Raw genomic sequence first — 24,011 nt, 5'->3', positions numbered from 1 at the left:
GTCGGGGTTGCCAGATAAGACGCAAGACACATATAAGTTCCAACTATTGTATGGGGCGTATTTATACTGAAAACTCATTTGTTGTTTTTATCTGACATTCAGATTTAACTGGCTATGGCGTATTTTTATTTGCTCAATCTGGCAACCTTAAGTGGGCCTCATACGCACGCACTCCAACAGGGGAAGAAGACAGAGGAGCAAAGTCTGGCAAAGAGGCTGGCAGGACTCCAAGGAGGCCCGGCCCGAGGCTGCGGGGCTGCCCAGTGGGGCCCTGGGAAAGGCTCTGGGGCTCCTCAGGGAGCTCATTCCTCTGGGGAAACAGGTGGGGCCCAACAGCTGCAGAAAGAAGCCTTGAAAACAACCTGAAAACAATTTGGTTTTCTCTGGGGAGTTGCCAGATGCAGGAGAAGCCAGACTCAGGGTGGTGACATCTACAAGGACTCTAGGGCCCCAGACTAGATGGTGGCCCATCTCCAGCGGCTGACGGGGGTGGGAGGGGGTCACCCTGACCCCCAGGCTACAGTATCACTGTGACACACCTCAGCTGATCTTGTATACTCCCCAGCCCAAGCACTGACCTCTCCTTCGGGCCTGGCTGTGTCAGCCCTGCCTCACTGAATTCCCCTACATTCTCTGGGGCTGAGGTCACTGAATATCCCCAGCCTTTCCTGCCAGGACAATGTGCTAGTCCAGGGGCATTAGGTGGGCAGCTAGTTATCTGTGTACTACCCACAGGTACCCTGGGAAGGGGAGGGTAAGTAACTTCTGCAGGAGCCCAAGGAAGCAAGTAGAGCCTACCTGGCTAGCTGCAGGGCCAGCACCCTGGAAGGCCCCCTGCTGTGCTAGCTCTGGTGGGGGCAGACGCTCCCCAGAGCCCTCCTCCCACCGCTGTGGGGAGGCTGCGGTCCTGTCCAGTTCCAGGGAACGGGGGAGGGAGGGAGGGAGAAGAAGGGGCAGGCCTGCCCCGACAAGTTTCAACTTGAATGTGGAAAGAGCGCTCACTGGAGCATGGAGAAAGCGGGGAAGGACTGCCCATCGGCAGAGCATCTCTTTGATCATCTTTCGAGGTGCTTTTGGTCCCTTTTTTTTTTTAACAGAAGGTGAAACCGGCCCAGAGAGGTTATAGAACTTTCCTCAGGTCACCCAGTAAGTGGGGGGAGTCAGAAATTCCACCCAGAACCCTCTGACTGTAAAACCTGGGCCCAGTCTGTTCCTCTTTGCTGCCCGGGAAAGGTCTGGTATGGCTCAGGAGGAAATGTCTGCCGTCAACCCTGTGATTCCCCTGTCGTTCGGTGCTGGCCTCCCTTGCTCCCTCCGAGACTTGGCACGTGCCTGAAATCTCCACTAGAAAACAATGCGGAGAGGAAACGGCCAGACTTCTCTGTTTCCACCCCAGGGCTCTCCTTCTGGGCTCTCAGCCCTCCTCGCACAGACAGCACGGGGCGAGCCCTGCAGCGCCAGGCCGGGTGATCTCAGCGCGCTGGGCATCGCCCCCAGTTCCTGCTTTTGCAAGTCTCCTTTGGTCATTTTTGACAGAGTGAAAACCAACCTCTGAAATCTAGCCCGTGTGGTTGGTTCACTTTGATAAAGCTGTGGGATCTAGGCCCCCATGATGTCACCTCCCTGCCTCCCAAGGGATGCTAGATGCTGTCCCTGCCCCCTTAGCCCTTCTCAGATCTCTCCGCACAGAGGAGGGCGAGTCCTCCTTATCTCCCCTGGTTGGTCTCGGTATTTCTCATGCTCTCTGACACTCCCGCCACCTTGGGGTGCTACTCCTCCCCCTCAACACCTCACAGCTTGAAGGTGATGAGAAACTTTCAGGTGAGTGTGGTGGGGAGAGACTGGGGGTGGGATCGGGGAAGGCTGGAGGAGAGAGAGCTGGGAGGGAAGGGAGAGTGTCTTCTGACAGTGAACTGTGAACTTCATTTATTTGCCCCTGCAGTCTGTTGGCTGGCTGGGGGGGGCATGGGGGGAGGCGGAGGCCAGACATCCTGGGTCCCAGGCAGCCCAGCTCTGGGCTCCAAGTCTATTCAAAGAGTCACAGTCTCTCAACCAAAAGCTGTTAAAAAGGAATCAAGCTCTGCTCGCCCCTCCTGTGCCAAGGAGGCACTCTAGCAGTTCTCAGAATTGCCTTTCTTCTGTCAAATCGTTTACTCCTCCATGTCTCCAGAAACATCCAGCCAACTGAATGTCTTTAAAATTTTTTTTAATTTATTTATTTTTAGAGAGAAGGGAAGGGAGGGAGGGAGGGAGGGAGAGAAACATGGTTGCCACTCTTATGTACCTTGACTGGGAACCAAACCCGAAACCCAGGTGTGTGCCCTGGCTAGGACTCCAGCTGGTGACCTTTCACTTGCGGGACAATGCCCCGCCCACTGAGACACACCGGTCTGGACACAGAGTCTTCTTGGTTCGAATCCCGGTTCCAGAATGATCAGACTGGGGCACATCATTCTTCTTTGCCTCAGATCCCTCGCCTCCAACGTGGGCATGCGAGTACCCGCTGCCCGGCTGCTGTGAGGAGGATGATGTTCGTCATAAAAGAGTGAAAATCGCACCTGGCGCATGGCAGGCACCCTGAGACTGTGAGTAGCTAACACCTACTACTTACGAGTATTCTTTCTCCCCTTCCCTTCCCTCCTGCACCTCCAGCCCAGTCTTCATTCAGGCTCTGGTCTCCCAAAGCTCTGTGGCAGGCTGGCTGGGCAGAGCCACGGTGAGAGGGTGCATGTGAGTGGGTTGGGTCGCTGCAGCCTGCCACACAGAAATGAGCCTGTGCCTGATGTCAGAAAAGGTGTGGGGACCCTACAGATGATTCTCAGATGGGAGGGAGAAGGTTGGCCTCCACAGTACTGGAATGGGTGAGGGACCTGGTAGCAAGAGCTTCTGCTTTAGGCGCAAACTGTTCATTTCAGGGGGAAGTCGGCCAGAGGACTAGTGAGCATGTCCAGATGGAGGCTGCAGTCTGCATACGCATGCACCCAGGCTCCAGTGTGTTGGCTGTCGGCTCCCCTAAAGCTATGCTCATGTCCTAGCTTCTCAAACCTATGGGTGCGGCCTTGTTTTGAAAAAGGGTCTTTGCAGATGTAATTAATCAAGACTCCACAATGAGAGCCTCCTGGATTATCCAGGTGTGTCCTGTAAGAGCCCAAGGGAACTCACAGATACAGAGAGGGCCACGTGAGGACAAAGGCAGAGATGGGAGTTATGCAGCTGAAACCCAAAAAAAGCCTGGAGCCTCAGGAGCTGGAAGAGGCAAGGAAGGGAGTCTCCAGAGAGTGCAGCACCTGGTGGCACCTTGACTTTGGGTTTCACTCCCAGACCTGTGAGTGAATAAATTTGTTTTTTAAGCCACTCAATTTGTGGTAATTTGTTACAACAGCTACAGGAAACCAATACAAGGAGCAAATGCAACACACCTCCTGGAAGGGAAAAACTAGGGGGGCCATGGTCGAAGTGGGGAAGGCAGACAGAAGTGGAAGTCGAGGGGTCAGTGAGGGGGACCGTCCTCGCGTTTGCTGCGTGTGACGGCGCAGGTTGCGCACCCCACAACAGGAAGTGCCGTCTGCAGCGTAGGTGTAGATGTGGGTATTTGTTGCCTGGTTTTTTCCCTGCAGGGGCAGTAAGGTGTCTTGGGGAGCCTTGTTGGTTTTGGGAGAGAAACATATAGACAGTGGTGTGCAATAGAACTTTCTGCAGGGGTGGAAATGTGATGTCTGGACAAGAAAATGGAAGCTCAGGACTGTCTGATGCAAAACTGAGTAACCAGAAGGCTGGCTGCTGTTCATCTGATATGGTTCAGAGGCCCCTCTGCAGCTGCCCTTGTTGTTGGATCCAGTGAGAGGGTCAAAGGGGGGCTGAGGTGGCGGTTGAAGGTGTGCCAGAGGGTCTGAGCAATGTCCAGCCGGATGGGAGCAAGGCCCGCCGGGCGAAGGAGGGAGGGAAAGGAGTACCTGAGCCGGTTAGAGATGGCTCTCCAAATTGCTGGACTGCCCCCCTTAGCAGCCCTTCCTAAGTCTGCCGCTCATGAAGTTAGCTAAATTCTTTTGAACCTATTTGTGTTCTCAACTCTCAGTTTGAAATAATGAACATTAATAGGGAGATAATCACAGAGATGGACGGGGTGTCGGTCCAGGGGCTCCTGGGCTGTAGGGTCACTTGCTTCTTACAAGGGGGCTTTTGGGAAACAGGCATGTTTAGGCTCCCAGACAACTCTGCTGGGGGAAGTGGGAGCCCTCGCTGCCTCTGCCACCCCACATCATCCGAGTGCAGCTGCACGGTGACATCAAGACTCCTGTTTTAACGGCCAGAGGGCAGGGCATGCGTTCAGCTGTGGCTTCATCCCTTGAAGGGACCTGAAGACTTCTCTGAGGCGGGAGAACCACAGCTGTAGGTATTTGTACTTGGGAATTGAGGTCTAAGATGTCATTTGGTGATCATCACAGTCGCTCCTTCTTCTGTTGGCAAGCAATGAGGGCGGATTTACGGGAGACGTTTAGGCATGAGGCCTAGCCAGAGGGCAAGGGCCTGGCTCCTCCAGCCCCATCCATGTCACCTGGGAGCTCATTAGCAAGGCAGACGCTCAGACCCGCCTCACATGTGTGAAATCAAACGGGGTTGTAACCGGATCTCCAGGTGAACTGGGTGCACAGCAAAGCCTGAGAAGCACTGAGGAGCTTGCACAAGGCCTCTTACTTGGCATTGAGTTAATAGACTTCTCTTGAATTCATTAACAGCTGAACTGATCTTGTTATTTCAGAATTTTGTTGGCTTCACCACCCTGGAGAAACTTTCTTGAAACATAAATCTGTCAAAAGAGGTTTCAAATACAATGACCCCACATGGAATTCTCTCTGGGCAGTGGCTGTTCTGAAAGCTGAGGGTCGAATGTGTTCCACACCCCCGATCTTTGGGTGGGTGGCACTTTGGGAGTGGGGTGCGGTGCAGAACCTCCTTTCAGGGGCTGCTCCGAAGCTTGGTTCTGAACCTGTGCCCACTTCTCCTGCCACACCTGAGAGGACACGCCCCGCCCTATGAGAATGGTTGTAGTACATCCACCCTTACCTGTGGCTTCCCCACACCAAAGCCTAGTAAGGAGGTGGTCCCTTTCAGAACTGTCTGAAGGGAGCCAGGAGCCCATGGTGGATACTGGAAAACTATACAAACCTCTTTCCAAAGGGCTTAAAGAGATAGAACATCACACAGTTGGACAGTGGTATTAGTGAGTCTACAACATCCATACAGCAAGAGATGCAGCTGTTTAAACTGATAACTGAGGAGATCATTAATTGAACAGAAAGGAGAGTGCAAAATAGAATGTTAGGTGAATTTTCAAAAAAAGCATATCTATATGCATAGAAAAACCTATGGATAAGTATATTCCTAAATCTATGGTGTCAGTGCTCTTTAGCCAAAGGCCACCAGGAATACATGTGGGGGGTTTCAGCTCGTTGGAGGGAGGGAGAGCGCACACCATGGGCAGCCAGTCGGAGCATCTCGGCCCGAGGATGCTATCGATAGAAAGAAATTCAAATCAGATCTGGCCTTGGGGTCGATGCTTTGGAGACGGTTGGAGCAGGCAGGCCCCTGCTCTGGAGGAGATGCTGCCAGGAAGCAGGGGCACTATTTTAGATTGGATATCTCAATTCTTATCAAGATGAATGGAATGAGCCTATAATTGGTAAAAAAACAAAAACCATGGTCACCCATTTGCCAGGATAGGGGGATGTTTGGTTATTTTTGTGGTTTGCACAATGCTCTTGTTTTGTCTCCTTCAGACGTGGTTTTATTTTTGTTTTGATCATCACAGTCACAGTGGCCTTGGCTGATGTTGCTGTTCTGCGAAACTGGTTTTGCTCCAAGGAGAAGACCAAGGCCCAGCTGTGAGCGCCAGGCCAGCTCCTGGCCGTCCTGAGCTGCTTTGCTCTTTCTCAGTGAAGGTGGAGGGGGGTACCTCTGTGTGTTGGGATTAAGGGTGATTTTCACTTTCTGCTTCCCATTCCGAGGGGAAATTTTTTGTTTTACAACAATCATGTATTACATTTATCTTTAGGAAAAATGGTTATTTCCTTTCTGGGGGAAAAAAAAATCACCTGGATAAGAAAATGCTAAACTGGATAAACCTTACGCCAGTGCACTTGGTGGGAGGGGCAGGCAGCCCAGCGCACTGAGAGCCCAGGAGCGCGAGTCCAAACAGCCGACCTGCAGAGCGGCCCCCTCAAACATTCCCCAGGAGGCAGCGTGGGAGCGCCAGCATTAGAGCTGAGGCTGGAAACTCTGGACTGTGAGGAAGCTCCCCAGGGGATTCTGCTGGGCAGCCAGTCTTGAGACCACAGTTTTAGGTACTCTCCTTCCTAGGCCAGCAAGGGCCAAGTGAATGAGCTAACGCTGTAAACTGAGGCACGGAAATTCTTTAGGGCTCCCCTAGGGAGTGTGTCACAAGGGGAGGGGACCTTCTCTCCCACTTTGCCAGAGAAGACCACATGGCTCTGTCTGTTCCTGTGTGAGGCCTGGGGGGTGTGGGGTGGAAGGAATTCAGCGGCTGCAGTGACCATACCTGGCAATGAGATGGTCCTTGGCAAAGGAGGCCTCGAGGAGGAGAGGGGACAATAGATGGGAATTATGTCCCACCTGATGTCCTGAAATGCTTGAGGGGAACTTTGCAGTGGGCTGGCTCCTGCGGTAGCAGATGGGGGCATAAGGCAGGGAAACAGCATGCATCCCTTTGAACACTTGACCACCGAGAGCTCTGAGCCCAGAAGGTTGATAGTGGATGCTGTGGGGTCCCACCCAGGAGCTCCGCCCCCAGCTGCAGGAGTGTTGCCTACTGATGGGCCACAGCTGTGTTCCCCCCCCCCCCCCCCCCCGCCCTCCTCAGGAACTGTCCTCAGCTGAAGGTTCAAGGCTATGCCCCCTCCTGAGGGCAGCCTGCATACAATGACTAGTCGAGGGAGGCAGGAAGACCCAGGCCCCTTCGCGTGTTTTAGCACAGCCCAGCTTCAGAAGCCCCCATGGGATCAGCCGAAGTGTCTGGTCCAAAGCATCCAGTTTAGCCAATGCCTTGCCCCTGTAGGGGTTCTGAACAGGCCTCCCCCAAATCTGCCACTTTGGCTTATAAATTATGTTGAGCTGAAGGCAATCAAGGCCCTGCAGACTCAAGAAAAACTTATAATTTTCCCTTAAAGAATTTAAGTTAGATGCCTTACCCATAAACATACCATGAAGGGGTATTTCATAGTGGTTTTAATTTGCTTCATGTGTATTTTTGACTCCCTACTGGGTCCAGCACTGTGCTAGGCACTGGGGACACCACAGAGAACACAAGAGGCAGAGGCTCTGCTTCCGCGCAAGTCCCACACTAGTGGGGGGACGACGCAGGAGGAAGGAGTTAGGAGACCTGACTTCATTAGCTGGCAGGGACATTTGTGCAGCTCAGTTCCACCTGGGGAAGCAGAAACCAGGGCTCTTTGGGCTTCTCCTCCCTCTCCTCCCCCTGGCCGGGCAGAGCAGAGGTTGCAAACTCAAAGGCCTAAAGCCACAGCCAGAGGAGAGAGACAGAGGGGTGAGTGCCCGCGCGTCTGGGTGCACGTTGGAGGGGCGGTGCTGTGGCACCCGCCCTGCCTCAAGGGGTAGGTGCTGCTTGGCACTGGTTTCTTATGGCCAAGTAGCCATGTAGACATGGGCCTGGCCATACTCTGTATGGAAATACGATTTGTATATGAAATCTTCCATTTTAGTGAGCTGTCTACCAGTTTGTGATCCTGCCCTGGATCTGTTTCTCACAGATGCAGGGTCGCATTCGTAAGGTCAGTGTCTCTCGGGGGCAGACCTGTGAATCTGCCTCCGTAACAAGCATCCTCTCTGACCACCCCTCCCACCCCAGCCCCCAGCGGTCCGATGCCCACTGGAGTTTGAAAACCACCAAACCAGAGTTGTAAGGAAGGCAGCTTCCCACGTAACAGACGGCAGGGCAGCCAGGGTCGGGTTCCCTGTTTGTGCCAGCTGGAGTGCCTGTGACTCGAGCCCAGTTTCTCAGGGCACACAGCCGTCCAGAGTACACACTTCTGTGTGCCAGGAACAGGGGAGGGGCAGCGAGGGGCCGGGCAGGAAGAGCACGCCCCTCCCCAGCCCGCCCTGGCTCTGCATGGCCTCATGTGCTTAGCTGCCCATCCCAGTGGCTTTTACCCTAGTGGGCAGTGTGACTGCCAGCCCCGATACCTGTAGCGTCCCGGTGAACTTTGTCTGGATGGAAAACCTTTCCTGGGAGATGGCCCAAATAGAGATGGCAGCTGTGGCCTACCCTGACACATGGCTGTTTAGTAATATGTTTGTTGGTCTCTTGCGTAGCGGTCACAACTGCAGTTAAAACTAGCAGTTCTCTGGCAGGAGTGTCGGTTCTGAAAATCCACAGGGGCCCCTTTCACAGCTGTGAATCCCCTGCCTGCGTAGGTGTTTATTCTGAAGCCACCGAGACACTTCCCTGGGTTCACCTGGCCACTCGGGCTGCTCCGTGGGGCTAGTGTTCCAGCCCCACATTTACAGAACTCCAGACAGGTCCCTCCCCCGTCTGTGTCCCCTGTCAGCGCTCAGGAGGCATACAGAAGGAGCGAGTAGGTTTGTAGGCAAAGAGAGTGACAGGGAGGACAATGTAAGTCTGGGGTTTGTCTTCATGGGGATAATGGTCCAAGGGGTCCGTTCCCCACACCCCACCAGCCCCCATGTGCTCCTCTGTGTGCTCCACCTAAAGAGCGAGCTGGGGTTGATTTCCCCGACAGGAAATAACAAGGAACAAATTCATAAGTGTAATGTTTCTATGTACGTTTCTATCCATAAAGGATCTGTTTGAGTCTTCTGCCTAGATTACTCTCAGCAAATAATTTTATTGTTAGGAACCATAACCAACATAAAACAGAACTGCTGTGAAGCTATTTAGAAGCCTCCATACCTGTGATAAAGCGCTGAGCTCAGTGGAGATTACGGGCAATAATAACGCTGGCACTCACTAGGGCCCAGCTCTGTGCTAAGCGCTTCACTGGGATTGTTTCGCTTAATCTCCACAATCCTGTCAGATTTCATCGTCAAAAGCACTCAGCCAGGGAAGAATTATAATATCACCATTTCTCAGATGGCAAAACTGAATTGCAGAGGTTGAATCTACCTGGTGCTTTACATGGTTTATATCGTGTAATGCTTAGGCCAGTCCTGGGAGATCCCCCTCCCAGCAGTCCTGTGGGAGGTGGTAGTACATTTTTATGGATGAGGAACTGAAGTGTGGGGGTGTTACCGATGCCCATGGTCACACAGCCATGACATAGAGAAGATGGGGGTTTGAATGGAGGGAGGTGTAGCTCTTAGCACACCACTTAACCTCTGAGTGATAGCAGGCAGAGAGAGAAACACAGCTTAGACAGACAGACAGACACAAGGGAGTAAGCTCATTGTGTCAGTGTTTGTAAAGGGGAAAAAGCCAGAAACCACCCATGTGCCCATTGATGGAAGGAGGGTCACACTAGTGAGGGCGCCACATTCTAGGTGATACAGGCTGACAGTGAGACGAGCAAGGTGGATGGTGTATGCTCGGATGCGGAATGACATGTCACCTATTAAGAGAAAAAGGCTAGATGCTAAATAATATGCACATCATCATACACTTCAAATATGGGGCACACTCATGCTGGGTAATTAGAGAATTTGATTATTTATTTAAGGTTAAGTTATATGAACTGACATGGAAAGATCTCCAGGACATATTGGTAAGTGGAAAACCAAGAAGTAGAGTATGATAACATTTATTGTTTTTTTAAAATATATATATTTTTTAGAGAGGAGAGAGGGAGAAATACATTGGTGTGTGAGAGAAACACTTGACTGGTTGTCTCTTGCATGCCCCCAAACTGGGGACCTGGCCTGCAACCCAGGAGTGTGCTCAGACTGGGACTCAAACCAGCGACCTTTTGGTTCACAGGCCAATGCTCAATCCACTGAGCCACACCAGCCAGGACGCTGAGGGGAGTTTAATAAAAGGAATATTTATAGAGTTGTGGGCAGGATAGTGAGAAACCACCGGCAATGGTGGCGTGTAACACTTGGAGGCTTTGTTTACCACCTGCCGGAACCCAGAGACAAGAGTGAGCAGTGTGGAGGGGCCGCCTCACAGGACTGGAGACCCTTCTCCACAGAGGGCCGCGGTCACTCTGCTGAAGCAGCCAGGGAGGGAGAAGGGGAAATCAATGTCCCGACCTCACTCCTCCTCCACTCTCATCTCCACCTACTGTTCCCATTTGCCAAACCCACCTGAGAGCCCGAAGGTGAAGGAAACCATTGCTGCAGGCCAGCCTCCCGGGGCATGTAGGGGTGGAGGTGCTGAAGCATGGAGAGCACACCTGGAGGGGCAGCGGAAGGTTTCCAGCACATTCATACTTACACACATACTGGTGTTTGCAAATACTTTTATAAAAAGGATCTGAGAGGATGAATTCTAAATTGTCTAGAGAGGTTTCCTCTGGGTAACAGGACAAGAGAGAGACTTCCACCTTTCACTTTATGTTCTGTGGTGTGAGTTACAACCAAAAAAGAGGCCCTGCTTGGGGCAAGACTACAACATCAGCCCTGGGTCTCTTCCCATTTCCCGAGTCACGCCCTTGCTAAGGAACAGTAGGCAGACTGCATTTTCCCAAGAGGGCGGCACCAGTGTGTATCCCGCCCCATGTGCTCTTCTTACAGTGTGACGTTGTCCCTCCGCCATGGCCAGGTGGGGCAAATTTCATCTCCTTGAACTTGGATGGACCTTGAACTTGACCAGCCGAGTGCTGTGGAAGTGCTGCTGAGTAACTTTGGAGACTAGATCATGAAAGGTGATATGGTTTCTGCTTGTCTCTCTGACCACATCTCTGAGAGCCCAGAGCCAACACGCAAGAAGTCGAGGTGCCCTCAGGCTGCCGTGCGGACAGGCCACGGGGCACTGCTGAGGGTGTCTGAGGAGCAGCCCCCTGTGGTTCCCCTGGCCCAGGCAGCAGACACGTGAGTGTAGCACCCTTCAGATGGCCCAGCCGCCTGCCGGGGTTATAATCCCGTGAGAGGCCGCCCAGCCAGAATCACCTGGTCCAGCAGCCTCCAAATTCATGACTCTTAGAAACTCAGAGAGATAACAAATGAATACTATTGTTTTAAGCTAAGTGTTGGGGTAATTTTTTAAATGATTTTATCTTTAGAGAGGAGGGCAGGGAGAAAGAGGGAGAGAAACATCAATGTGAGAGAGAGACATCACTCAGTTGCCTCTCACACGCCCCAAACCAGGGACCTGGCCTGTAACCAGGCATGCACCCTGACTGGGAATTGAACCAGCGACCTTTCAGTCTGCAGGACGACTCCCAACCCACTGAGCCACACCAGCCAGGGCTGGGGTGATTTGTTATTCAGAAATAGGGCCCACACAAGCTAGCAGGAAGCATGAGGACCGACTTCCAACGGCCAATCTGGAATTCAGTTGTGACTGTGGAAGAAAAGCAGAGCAAAGGTCCCTGTTGGCTCTTCGCCCTTGACCCAGGAATCCAAGGGCATTTTGTCGCTGATGCTCACGTGTTCTCTCCCAGCCTCTCTCAAGGACCTCGGTGGTGCCAGTGTTCACACAGGGCTTCCCTTCCCTTCTCTACTCACCCTCATTTCCTTTCAGCGCAACTCATCTCAGTCTTCTCACTTCCTCTCCGCCCCCACCCTGCTGCCCTGGAGCTCAGGGGACCCGGGCCCATCGTGTTGTGAGGGCCCTGGGTCTGGAGAACTGTCTCACTTCCCTCAGTTGTGCTGTGCACACAGGGCACTTGGGCCCCAAAAGGACCCTGTACCCCCTTCTTTTTGGAACTGGTACCTCCCACAGCCTCAACCAAGAATTGGAATAGAACTAACATCTCACACACCCCTGCCCCTTGCCCGCTGCAGACCAACCGGGGGTGAGCACTGGCCCAACAGGCCAGTCAGAGCCCTCTTCTGGAAGTTTCCAACTTGAGAGCACAGAGAGAGGGCCGTCTGTTTCTCGGTGGGGGCTGACTGTAGCTCCGGAGCTGGCAGAAGCCAGGTTCCTCTTGTGTGTGGAGGAGTCAGGCTGCCGCAGGTGCGAATCCCTCCCGCCTACAGGAAGAGAGAGGTTACGACCAAGAAGGAAAGTCCAGAGGGACCCTGGTTCGGGGGGCGGGGGGGGCGGTGGGATGGACGGACAGACATAGCTAGCTAGCAAAGATACCTTTTTGCCAGTTTGAACTCAAGAGGCAGGACAGTGTGGGAGTTAGGAGGAACCACGTCGCTGAGTTTTAGTCCTGGCTAGCCCAGCTGTGTGCCCTTGGGCAGGTCCTCAGTGACTTCACAGGTAAAACTGGGACAATGATAATAATTCCTTCTTCAAGGGTTTGTTGAGAGGAACAAGCGATTAGGGTATAGAACTTACAGAGGGCCTGACACAGTAAATGCTGCACCGTGTCACCTATTATAATACTTCCACTTGGGCTGGATTTCCTGTCACTTCAGCTGGAAAAGTTTCCATCGAGACTAAACTCTCCCCACTTGCCTCTGGGTGAATATGTTCCCAAGAGCCCATGTGTCCCAGGAGCGGGAATCGCCAAGCCGCACAGGTGTGCCAGGAAGTGTCCGTCACAGCTGTTCCCCCGTACCCTGCTCTGGGGCCTTGGCAGCCCTCACCCAACTGTCCTGTTCTCACACCTTGGGAGGGTGAAGTCAGCCTGGCTCCTCTCCCTGCCCTTTGGCCTACTCAGGCTGTTTACAGACTTCTTCCCTCCGATCTGGAAACCAGACACCCTCCTTCCTGGGTGTCCGCCTGGGCCGAGGCCTGGCCCACCTGGGTCTCCGCACCAAAGGAAATCAGATGTGCAGCTGGGTTTACGGGAGAGCAAGCAGAAGATGCCGTCTCTCAGGATGTTTCAGCTCTTTCTGCCGGCTTATCCTGTTCCTTGGCCTCTGTTAAATACGTGTGCTTGCAGTCATCTGGGTAACTGAATTAGAAGAGTGAGGGAGCTTCTGGGAAGAGCAAGAATGAAAGAAAATCCAGTTCAGTGGGGATTTGCTGGGACCCTGCACACTGTATGCGAGAGGTTGGAACTGATGGAGGGGTGGCTAGTCAGCCACTCCCGTAGGAGGACCTCCTTCTGGTCCCATCCTGACCTCTGCCGCCACCTCCGACTTCCAGGAGGAGCTGGGAGCATTCCGCTGGGCTTGGGGCGGGCTGGGAGGCAAGGGTGGGACGCAAGCAAAAATGAGGGGCACCCTGGTCGGTTTGGCATGCTCTCTCTCACATTGATGTTTCTCTCTTTCTCCCTCCCTTCTCCAATAAGTAAGTAAGTAAATAAATAAATAAATAAATAAATAAAGGCAAATGCCCAGGTCGAAGTGGCGATCCCAGGAGAGATGGCTGGACAGTTTTGCCCAAATCTAAATTGTGGCCTGGGAGCTCTGGATCGGTTGCAGGTGTAGATCCGGTCTGAAAGGGCAGAACAGGGTCTGAGTTTCCGACGTGTGATGCAGAGATGGTGGGAGCGTCGGCCTGGGAGAGCAGGCACCCCTGGGGCCCCAGCAGAAGGAGCTGTGCAGGCAGCCTGGGCTCTCACTGAAGCATTCTGGAATGCCTAGAATTTGGAGAGACTCATGACTGTCTAGGGACTGTAGCCCTTCAGACTGAAGTACCAAACTCATCTTTCCAAACCCTATTAGCCAGTGGGGAAAGAGAGACTCATGATCTGCTTGATTGTGATGCCCAGGTGGGTGCAGGGCGGTCTGCAGGGATCTGAACGCACCTGTGGGCCACAGGGCCGGGCAGGGGCTGGCCAGGGTTTAGCATTTGCTTAGCAGATCCCCACATTTGGTTCATAACCAAAAAGAGGGGTACGGAGTACCCCTCCTCAAGAAGGCTGAGATGTGTGAAGGCTACTTCACTTTTCTTGTATCCAGTCAAATAACTGGGTTGGGCTCGTTTATCTTGAAGGTCCCTTGCATCTTTATTTCTTCATGCCTCTTGAATCATGAATTCAGTCACCATTCATCAACTTACTCAATATCTCCTTGGCTCCTACGTGCAAAGCACTGCTAGGCACAAAGCTTCCTTTACATGCACTGTGGATTATCTCATTTAACTCTCAGTTTAATTCTATAAGGTAGGAATGCAATTCTACTATGACAATCTATGAGCCTATGTGATTATTTCTTCAAAAAGGCTTCCTGTGTGCACCCTGTGCGTCAGGCACTGTTCTAGGTACTGGGAACGGGACTAAGTCAGTGTCCCTGTGGCTGTTGCTCACTGGGGAGAGATTAGCAGGGAACAAATGCATAAATGCAGATCACTTAAATGAGATCACTTAAAGCAGTGTCAAGTGCTCTGACGAAAGTAACAAGGATGTGCCGGGGTGGGTGGGCACCGTCTCTCCTGTGATCTCCCTGGGTGAGAGAGAAGGGAGCTAGAACACTGGCCTCTGCTCAGTGGAACTTTCAGGCCAAAGAGTGAGCTGGGCCAGGAGACGTGAGAACCCACTTGTGCCGCTCTGCCAAGGTGGTGACAAGTTATTATTTATGACAATAAATTCCCAAAGCACGAAGGCCTTGGCTGGTTCTGGAAGCTGGCCGGTGTCACAAGAGCTTGTGCTACAAAAAGCAGGTACTGTGGGTCAGTTTGGGGTCATAACCCCTTCTGAAAATATTTGGGTAACTTTTTAAAGAACACACTTTATTTTTAAGAAGGCAAACAATACACAGAGTCACAGACTGGGAAGACATAAAATGGTATGCAATGCAGACTGTGGCTCCCTCCTGGTCCCAGGCCCGCCCACCCTGGGCACTGCCCTGTCTAGGTTCAGGTCCCCTGGAGGGGTCCGCATAGCCCCTCTGCTGGGCCATGGGCTCCTCACAGACTTGCATGTAAATCGATACTCCTAAAACTTTACACCCCTTTACCTTCCCCTTCTGCCAAAACATGTGCCTGCTAGCGGGAGAGAAGGCCCAGGGAGAGTTCTGGGGGCCTCGGTGAAACCCGTGTGGGGAGGAAGAGAAAGCAGGTCTTGTGTAATGGGGGCGATCCAGGCATGGCTGAGGGCACGAGGTTGGAATCAGCAGGCCCGGGCACAAATCCTGGCTCTGCCCCTTTCCAGGTGAGTGACTTGGGTAATGAAGGAGCCTCCCTAAGCCCAGGCTCCTCTTTTGTCTCTGGGGACAGGTGTTGCTCCATGAGACGCTTTGAAGATTACGTGAGCTAACGCAGTTAGGCACTTGGCACATAGCTAAGCGGCAAAAAGTGGATGCTTTTTGTAGTTACAGAATGGGTTCCAGGCACCCCGTCAGCCCACATTTGTCTGCAGACATACTGGGGTCAAGGGGCACTCTCGTTAGCGCATGGAGGTCAGAGACAACCTGTGTGTTGGGGTGGAAGTTGAAAGTCACTTCTACGGATTTCGCTTTGGTGGGTCTCAGGTTCTATTCCTAGACTCGCCACCCCCCCCCCCCCCCCGTCCCCTCACTATGCTCTAATTTTGAGCCTGTCATTTAGCACCTCTGGGTCTCAGTTTCCTCATCTGTTTGATGACAAGGTTGACCTTAGTCGTCTTTAGATGTCCCCTGCCCTCACATCCTGGGATTCTTTGCTCAGGAGAGCAAGCTGGGTTGGTGGCCTCCCAGCTCCGGCTTCAGGAAGAGAAGCTGAGCTGGCAGGAAGGGGCCTTGGGCAGGGAAGGACCCTTTACCCCTGGCTCGAGGAAAGATGGGCTTTGACTGCCTTCTCAAGGTTCTCCCGTATTTTCTGTGTGTCTTTCTCTTCCCTCACTGGGTTCCTGGGTGCAGGTGTGCATGCCCTAGTCCCTCGCTTAGCCTGGGGAGGTTCTGAGAGCTCAAACAAGCAGGACTACCAAAGATGAAAGACGTTGAGTCAGGGGGAGGGATCAGCCGGAATCAGACTCACAAGGGCCAGGAACAAACATGCCCGGCCAGCACCTGTTGTGGGCGGAGGGGATGAAAGCTTCTCTGGCAAATCACTGACTCTGCCTGTCACCCCAGAGCTAGGCTCCAGGCCACTGTTGTCAGGAACAGGAAGGGCTGCTGTGCAATAAACCCTCTGCAGCTGGCAGCCGTGTGACGCCAGCCCAGCTGTGCTCGCAGGCCACGTGCACACCTGAGCTCCTGCTCCACAGGTTTGCCTTCAGCAAGGCGGTGAAGAGGAAACTTCCTGGCGGGCACAAAAACTCCGTAATGCCTCCAGGAAAAAAGGAGCGCTGTGGGAAGAAGCTACCTATTTCAGCAGCGAGACAAGAAGCCCCGTTGGAAAGAGCTTTATTGTGACTGCTCCTGTAGATGAAGTTCACTGCGGGATGTGGGAACGTGCTCGGTGGAGAGCACCGAATTTCACTGTTCTTCCATAGTCCCCGCATTCAAACGAGAGTTCAGAAAGCAAGGCAACACTCCAGTGGTGTACCCTACCTGCTGCGGTCATCCTGCGTTCACGTTCGTTTCTGCAGATAGGTGGGACGCCACAGAGGGCAGGAAGAAAAATGATACCTCTTGGGAGTAAACTTCTCCCTGTCCACCCCCAGCCCATTGCCTCCTCACAGGCCAGGGCCTCATGTAACAGGTGGTAGGAATGTTTGTTGTTAGGGGCTAGAGGGAGGGAGAGAAGCTGGGGTGTGCCCCATGAGCGTGCAGAAGGCTGAGCTTCTCCAGCAAAAAGGGAGCAGGAGCCTCCTGCCTGCCCCGCTGAGCCCCACCCTGTCCCCTGGTGACCCCACAATGCTGACCACGTGTCGGCCCAGCCCCCGAACCCTTGAGGAAGACGCAGCAAAGCCATACCCGCTGGGGCCTCTCACCGCAGGCTTTCTCCCCTGTCTCCCTGGATCTCATCACACGTTCCCGTGGCTGCTGAAACCTGAGGGACCCCCTGTGAGACCCAAAGCCTGTCTGGAGGGCTTCAGAGCTTTCGCTTAGTTCTCGTTGTTTGGGGGCTGCTATCTGTCCCTCTGTCAATTTTCTTCTGGGAAAACAGCCCTTCTGGAAAGGCCCCTCAAAGCTGGCCCTGCCAAGCCCAGGGCAGGGGCGCTTTTGGGAGCCCAGCTGCATTGCCCATCAGAGCTCTCCTCTTGCTTCTCTCCTCACAGAGGTGCCCATGTGGCCCCGCCAGCCACACGCAGGAGGAAGTGAGAGAAGGGCTTAGGCCTTGACAAAGTGACCTCTGCCCCTCCATCCATGTGCTGGACTCTTCATGCTAGCAGGGCCCTCGTCTACCTTTTCCAGGGGTGGGATTTCTTTATAACGCGTGGGTGTCTGCACTGGAAACATATGACCTACCACAGTCAAAAGGACTTTGCAGATATGATGCAGTCGAGGACCTTGAGGTGTGGGGAGCTTTTCCAGGGTTACCTGGTGAGCCGGATGCAGTCATGAACGTTCTTACTGGAGGGAGGCAGGAGGTCAGAGAGGGGACACGCTGCTGCGCTCCTGGCTGGAAGATGAAAGGACGGCCAAGGGCCAAGGAGTGCGGTGCCACTAGAAGCTGGAAAAGGCAACAAAACAGATCCTCCCGTTGAGTCTCCAGGAGGAGTGCGGCCATGTTGATTTTAGACTTCTGACCTCTAGAACTGTAAAAAGTAAATCTATGTTGTTTAAAAGCCACTAAATTTGTGCTAAGCTGTTACGGCAGCAAGTGGAAATGAATACAAACAGGAACAAATGCCATGGCTCCTCCTGTGATTTTTTTTTAGCATCTATTCATGAATAGAATATGACAAAAATGCCACCTCAAAGTCAGTATTGCACTTAGAGCTCGTTAGCCACACTGCAGCTGTAACATCTGGGAAGCACTGTAACTCACACGCAGTTCGTACCAGGTGATGGATTCACTCACTCCCTCATTCACTCATGCCTTTATTCATTCATTTTTGGTTTTTGTTCTGAATGTGGCCTCTGACCCAGGCTGTCTGGATTTAAGTCTCCACTCTGTCAGGTAAAGCCGTGTGGCCTTGAGCACCTTCTCCACGCCTTCACCTGTAAGTGGGAATAGCGATAATACCTACCTTATATTGCTGTGAGGATTCAGTGACTCCCTGTGCAGAAGGCATTTCAAAAAATCCTTGGCACACTGTGAGTCCTATCAAGTTTTTTTTTATTAAAACTTAGGATATCTATGAGAGACATATTCTTTCAATAGGTAGTGAATAAATAATTTTTAGTCCTGCCTTACCTCACTGTACTTGTGTTTTTTAGTATGTCCCAAGGATGCCTTTCAGAGAAGAAAGTACAGCGGCAAGGCAAACCAAGGCAAGGCCCCATATCAAGTGGGTTCTCGGCCCAATCATGCAACCCAGCTCCCTACACACTCACTCCACTGCCAGCCAGGCTGGGAGGCAGACCCTGCTGCCGCTCCAACTTCCCTCATTGGATGCTCCAGATCTCACTGGGGTTTCCAGGTCACTGGGTAGCAGAAACTATTGGTGCCTCCACAACAGCCATTTACTTCTTCTCCGTTAGATGTGGGGCAGGAATATGCCCAGCCCTGCAGGGTAAGCTGTGACTGGGTTAAGCCTGTTATGTAATCCCATTTACCTTGGCCAGCTGGCTGGGGTTTGTGACCAGCTCTAGACAATGACATGTGAGTACAAGTGTCATGGTGGATTTCTGGGAAAGCTCTTTCCTGACAAAAAGAAAATGTTTAGTTATGGTTCGATCAGGAAGACAGACACCACTCTTTAGTATTTCACACTGGAGGGGGTTTAACACAGGGACTCCGGTGGTTGCACAAATGCTGGAAGGGCTGGAAGAGCAAAAGCAAAGGTGAACCAGCCCATCGCTCAGGTCGCTGCTGCTTTCAGAGAGAGGCGGGAAGCTACAGGACCTGGCGGACACTGCTGTGATGGCCACAGCCCTCTGCAGACCACAGCAGGTGAATTTTAGGCAAATTCCCAGAGGCCTGCTACAAAATCTCCTGTTTGTGCTTCCCTTTCTCCCTCCTACTCTTTCACAGGTGCACTCTAACCTAGCTCCCTGCTAGCAGGGGATTCTGGGATCTGTAGTTCTAGGAGATCCACCTCCTTGGTGAAGGGGATGCACAGAAAGTAGGGAATAGTGTGAAGGCACTCTGGAACAAAGAGAGAACCTTTCTCTTCCTACTTTTGTACTTTTATTTTTAAATCTGGACAAGAAGCATGGAAAAGATATAGCCAATCCTGTGACTATAAGGCCAAGGATTAATTCATTCGCTCACTCGTCTTCCACACACAGGTACAGAGGGTCCCCCTAGGCAGAAGCTCTGGCCCCTGCCCCTGACCATCTCACGGGCAGACTGCTGCACTGGTGAGGATAACAGCAGCAGCAGCTGAGGTTTTTTGAACACCTTCTAAGGAAATATTTTGCTGAACCACATTAAGTATTTTACATGCATTGTCTTATTTCACCCTCAGCCACACCATGTGATGATATGCACGCAGATTCCACACTCAGAGCATAAAATGTGCACACTACCAGGAGGACACGGACTGTATTCATTGCACTCCAGGCACTGTTCTGAACTCAGTACACATTTTATTTAATTCCTCCAACAACCCAGAGTGACGTCCTATTATCATCACCTTCTTCATGTGGGTGAAGAAACTGAGGCATAGAGAAGTTAAGCTGCTTGCCCAAGTGGAGCTAGGGTTGAATCTGGGCGGTTTGGACCAGAATCTGTGAATGTAATCACTACTCTGTGCTACAAGCCGATGACAGGGGCTGCCTTTTCGGGAAGGGGACACTTCGGGCCGAGTTGTGTTGGGGGTTCACTTTGGCTGCATATCCCTGTGTAGCATTTGACTTTTCCAGCATTTTCCGCTTACCCTCTTCTCCCACTGCTCTCCAGCATGCTGTTGTGTCCCCCTAGTCCACAGCCACAGGCACACCCTGTACTTGGCCCCCCAGGCCTTTGTCTGTCTGTCCCCGCAGCTGACTGCCTCCCCCTTTCTCCCTGTGCCTGGCGCTGAGCCCTCACTGGGCCCCAAGGTTCAACCACACCCCACCTCCTCTTCCCTCAGAAAAGCTTCCCTGATTCCACACCCAGATATGACCACTTCCTGCTCCCAAATCCCGTTTATTTTTTTTTTGTTTAGATCCCTCTTCTCATATTTGCCATAGTCTGTCTAGCATATATTGTCTATTTATCTTCATTCACTCAGCATTTATTCAATATTAACCAACATTTATTGCATATTTCTACATACCAGCTACTCTGCTGGGCCCTGGAAATCCAAAGATCAAACAGAACACTGACCTTCAGAAGTCCCCATCGTGAACGGAGTTACACTGGAGCGAGGCACAGACTGGCACTGCCGTATGTGCCAAGGGTAGGGAGAACTCTGAGCTGGAGCCCATTAATTGATTGCACCTTGGGGCAGAGAGCCTCTTACTTCCCGGGTGATGCTGGAGGTTGCTTGGCAATGACACAGGTAGGGAACCAAGCCCTGGTATTGAACCCAGCCCTGCCACTTGCGGTTGCTGTGACTGTAGGTCCTCATTAGTGGTACCTTGCTACTTGTCGTTAATTCGTTCTGGAACTGGTGAGGAGCACCGAAACTGACCAGTCCCAAGCAAGCACTGAATGCTGAAACACTTTCGTCTCATCCAAATGTAACAAGTGCAGGGTTTGATGAGTTCCAAAGCCGACTAGTACCGAGCTATGAATGTATTTATGATGCTCAGTACTGAAGGTTGGTGCCTTTGGAGGTAGGAGAGGAGAGGGAGGAAGAACATTTAAGCAGTTGGAACAGCACGTGCGAATGCATCAGGGCATGCAGTAGTGCAGCATCCGCAGTGGGGGGTGGGGTGGGGGGGGTCCACATGGGAAAGAAGATGGGAAGAGGACTAGGGAAGGTAACGTGGACAAAAAAGGGGTTCATAGCAAGTAACCTCACAGGGTGCTCTGATCATAAATTCCTACCTGGGCAGGTCGTGGCGGGTAGTCACGCCCCAGGCCTACAACTTCTTCAGTGAAAGGTTTGAAGCCAGCCCTGTCCATTGTTCTTGTGCATCTAGGTTAACACACCTTTGAAATACCAGAAGAAAAACCGCCCAAAGGGGGTGTTAACCCTTAAGGAAGTACTTAATCTTAATTATCCTATAGTCCAACCAGCCTTGCTTTCTCTCCACATCCTCATGTCCCCTCCCTAATTTCAAATGCACAAAAGGAGATGCAGAACTATTACTCTCCGGAGCGTTTGGGATCTGGCTCCCCAGCACACGTCATCAGTTTGGCCCAAATAAACTCTTCTAAACATTCTCTACAGGTTTGGACGTTTTTCCCTTTGATGGTAGAGAGAGAGCCTGATCTCCCTCAGTGTGAAGGTGGAGTCTTTCTCTGTACCCTCACCCCTGAGCAAGCTCATAATCCCTCCATCAGGGTTTATTAAAATGAATTCAGTAGTGGAACGCAATTCCCTCTGGGGCCATACTCACTCTTAAACTGGGAAAATGAGCCAGCCCCACCACGCCCCTGCCCTGGCCTCCACTGCAAAAAAAAAAAAAAAAAAAAAAAAAAAAGTCTTCAACAAGCTGAGGCCAGAGAGAGACAGGGCAGAGGCAGCATCCCCCGGCTGTGGGATGCCCTCCCTGAGTGGGCGAGCCTGGGGCCCCTGGCTGCCTAAACCTCCTCCTGCCCTCCTGTCCCTGTTCCTGCACTCGTGGGACCCGAGCAGCTACGACTAGGATAGGGAAGCTGGAGCAGGGGCCAACTGTGCCTCTGGACGTTGTTCTAGAGCTCAGGCTCCAGCTCGGGCTGGGTCAGCCGAGGACACACTGGGGCCTGTGGCCGCAGGAAGTTCCTCTCATATCCTGGGAATCTGTCTCCCGTTTTTCCAGCTCTGCTCTCTCTTCGTTTCCTTATGGTCTCTTCCTAATCCCATTTGGCCAAGACTTGTGAGTGGAAACTTCTCCTGAGGACCTGTGGCAAGCGGCAGTTATCTCCTGAGTCATGTGCTGCCTAACACCTTGCCCACACAGAGGTCTCACCCTGCAGAGCCTAAGCTGGTTTCCAGCCACACCCCTTTCAACAGAGCAGATCCACCTTATCAAAGTCACAGGGCACGCCGGAGATCAGAGCACATCATCTGCCCGGCAGGAAGGCTCTGAGACCATGCAGCAATTGCTTGAAAGGGTTGCTTTAAAACTAAGAGACATACACATAGATCTCCAGTTTAATCCTGATTTAAAAAAAAAAAAAAAACAAAAAAACTTTTCCTGCGAAAACCTGAACTTGCCAGATAGTGTTTTCTGGTTTTTGATTTAGCAGTGCATTTTGTACAATGTACAATGTAATAATCACAATTACCATTTTTCTAGGTGCTCCACATCATTTCTGTGCTGGGCCATGGTAAGCCAGGTTACCTGCTCTGCCATCAGTTGTGGCCAGATTGTACAAGCACCGATGAAAAAACTGAGTAGAAAAACTGGATTTCAGTCTCCCGTGGGCCAATTAATTCGCTCTGTGACCTTGGGCAGGCCACTGCGGTCCGAGAGGCTCCAGCGGTCGCCCCTGCCAGGCTCACCTCGCGGTGTAGGCGTGAGGACCGAATGAAGTGCTAGCGCATGGGAAAGCCTCTGTAGCCACTCTGAGCTGTACAAAGTGGCAGCTTTGACAGTAATAGCACAAAGTCTCGCCTGCGTCCCTGTTTAAGGAGGGGAGTGTGCCTTTCCCAGAGAGTGGACTAGGGGTGACAGCCTCTGCCACAGAACGCAAGGCAGGCCCAGTCAGGGTGCTCTGCCATCGGGTGGGCTTTTGTGCGTTGGATGTGGAAAGATGGAGTTTTGAGGTGAATTCCCATCACACCTCTGCCCCTTAGTGGTAACAGCTCAAGTAGTGACAACCGTGAGTCCTTTGATCTTGCAGAAACTCGGTTTGTCACCTGTAGAAGGGACATAGGGGTGCCCACCTCGCAGGGCAGCGGGCGGTGCCAGTAGGGGCTCAAGGAATGTTAGTTTTCTCCTTCCCCTTCAGTGGTAGGATGGGCCTACAGTACGTCTCAATTTGTGCTGCATGCTAGAGCCACCTGGGGGACTTCTAATAAATTCTGCTGCCCAGGACCCGTCCCAGACCAATTAACTCAGAACCTCTGGAGGTAGGCCCAAGCTTCCGTTGCTTTCAAAACTCCCTGGGAGATTCCCGAGGCAGCCAGCCAGGAGAGCTGTGGGCTGGAGGGTAGGGTGCACGGCGGCCATGTCTGGGTGTGGCACACCCAGGCTGGCCCCCGCCTCTGTGACTCCCTCCCGTTTCCTCATCTGCTTTGATCTAATGAGGCTGCATGAGAGCGAAGCAGTGCAGGAGTCACCCACAGTTGAGGCCACAAGCACGTCTCTGTCCACCCAGCCTGGTGGTGGCAGAAGCCCGGTTCCCTGAGAAAGGGGACTCCTGCCTTGGTCTCCTCTGCCTGCCTTTCTGTCCCTCACTATCTCCATAGCAGTGCCATGACCGTCCCCTCACCACCTACCCCCATGTCCTCTCTTCTCTCCTTCAGCGCACAGCTACCATGGCCCCACTGAGTGTCAGGCGCTGTGGTAGGCACAAGGAGTTTCAGACCCAGGAAAGTTACCAGGATCCCCTCCACAAAGGCCAGGCCAGTGAGGGAGGTCAGAGAGCAGCGGCCCTAGAGTCCAGCAGAGCTGCCTGCAGTTCTGCATCCACCGTGGGGCCTCGATCCTGTAATTTAACCTCCCCGAGCCTCAGCTGTTTCATCTACAAAATGGGGCTAATCACTCTCCCCTTTCAGGTTTGTTGTGAAAGTTAAAAAAAAAATTGACGGAAGTAAAGAGTGAGCACCTAGTAGGTGCTCAGTTATCAAAAGACAGGAGGCCAGTGCATGGTGACCGAGGCCTGAGCAACGCCCAGTGGGCTTCCTCCGCCCTCTCACCCCGTCTCACCTCACCGCCATCACGTCTTTTCTCTCTCTCATCCCTCCCCCTCCTCCCGGATTCTCCCTTTCCTTTGACTAGCGGGGAAATGACTCCCGCCTCCATTCTGCTAC

At 52.5% G+C, this 24,011-nt stretch overlaps 1 long non-coding RNA gene across 1 annotated transcript; it reads left to right on the top strand.

Annotated features, from left to right (window-relative positions):
* The first annotated feature begins 614 nt into the window (after positions 1 to 614).
* LOC118501750 lies at positions 615 to 11,169 on the top strand. Its single transcript, XR_004904405.1, has 3 exons — positions 615 to 1,821; positions 5,810 to 5,882; positions 10,723 to 11,169. It is a non-coding gene; the product is annotated as an uncharacterized LOC118501750 (long non-coding RNA).
* The last annotated feature ends 12,842 nt before the right edge of the window (positions 11,170 to 24,011 follow it).

Source organism: Phyllostomus discolor, chromosome 7 (assembly GCF_004126475.2).
Source record: "Phyllostomus discolor isolate MPI-MPIP mPhyDis1 chromosome 7, mPhyDis1.pri.v3, whole genome shotgun sequence".
Taxonomy (NCBI): Eukaryota; Metazoa; Chordata; class Mammalia; order Chiroptera; family Phyllostomidae; genus Phyllostomus; species Phyllostomus discolor.
This window is presented reverse-complemented; position numbering and strand designations above follow the sequence as displayed.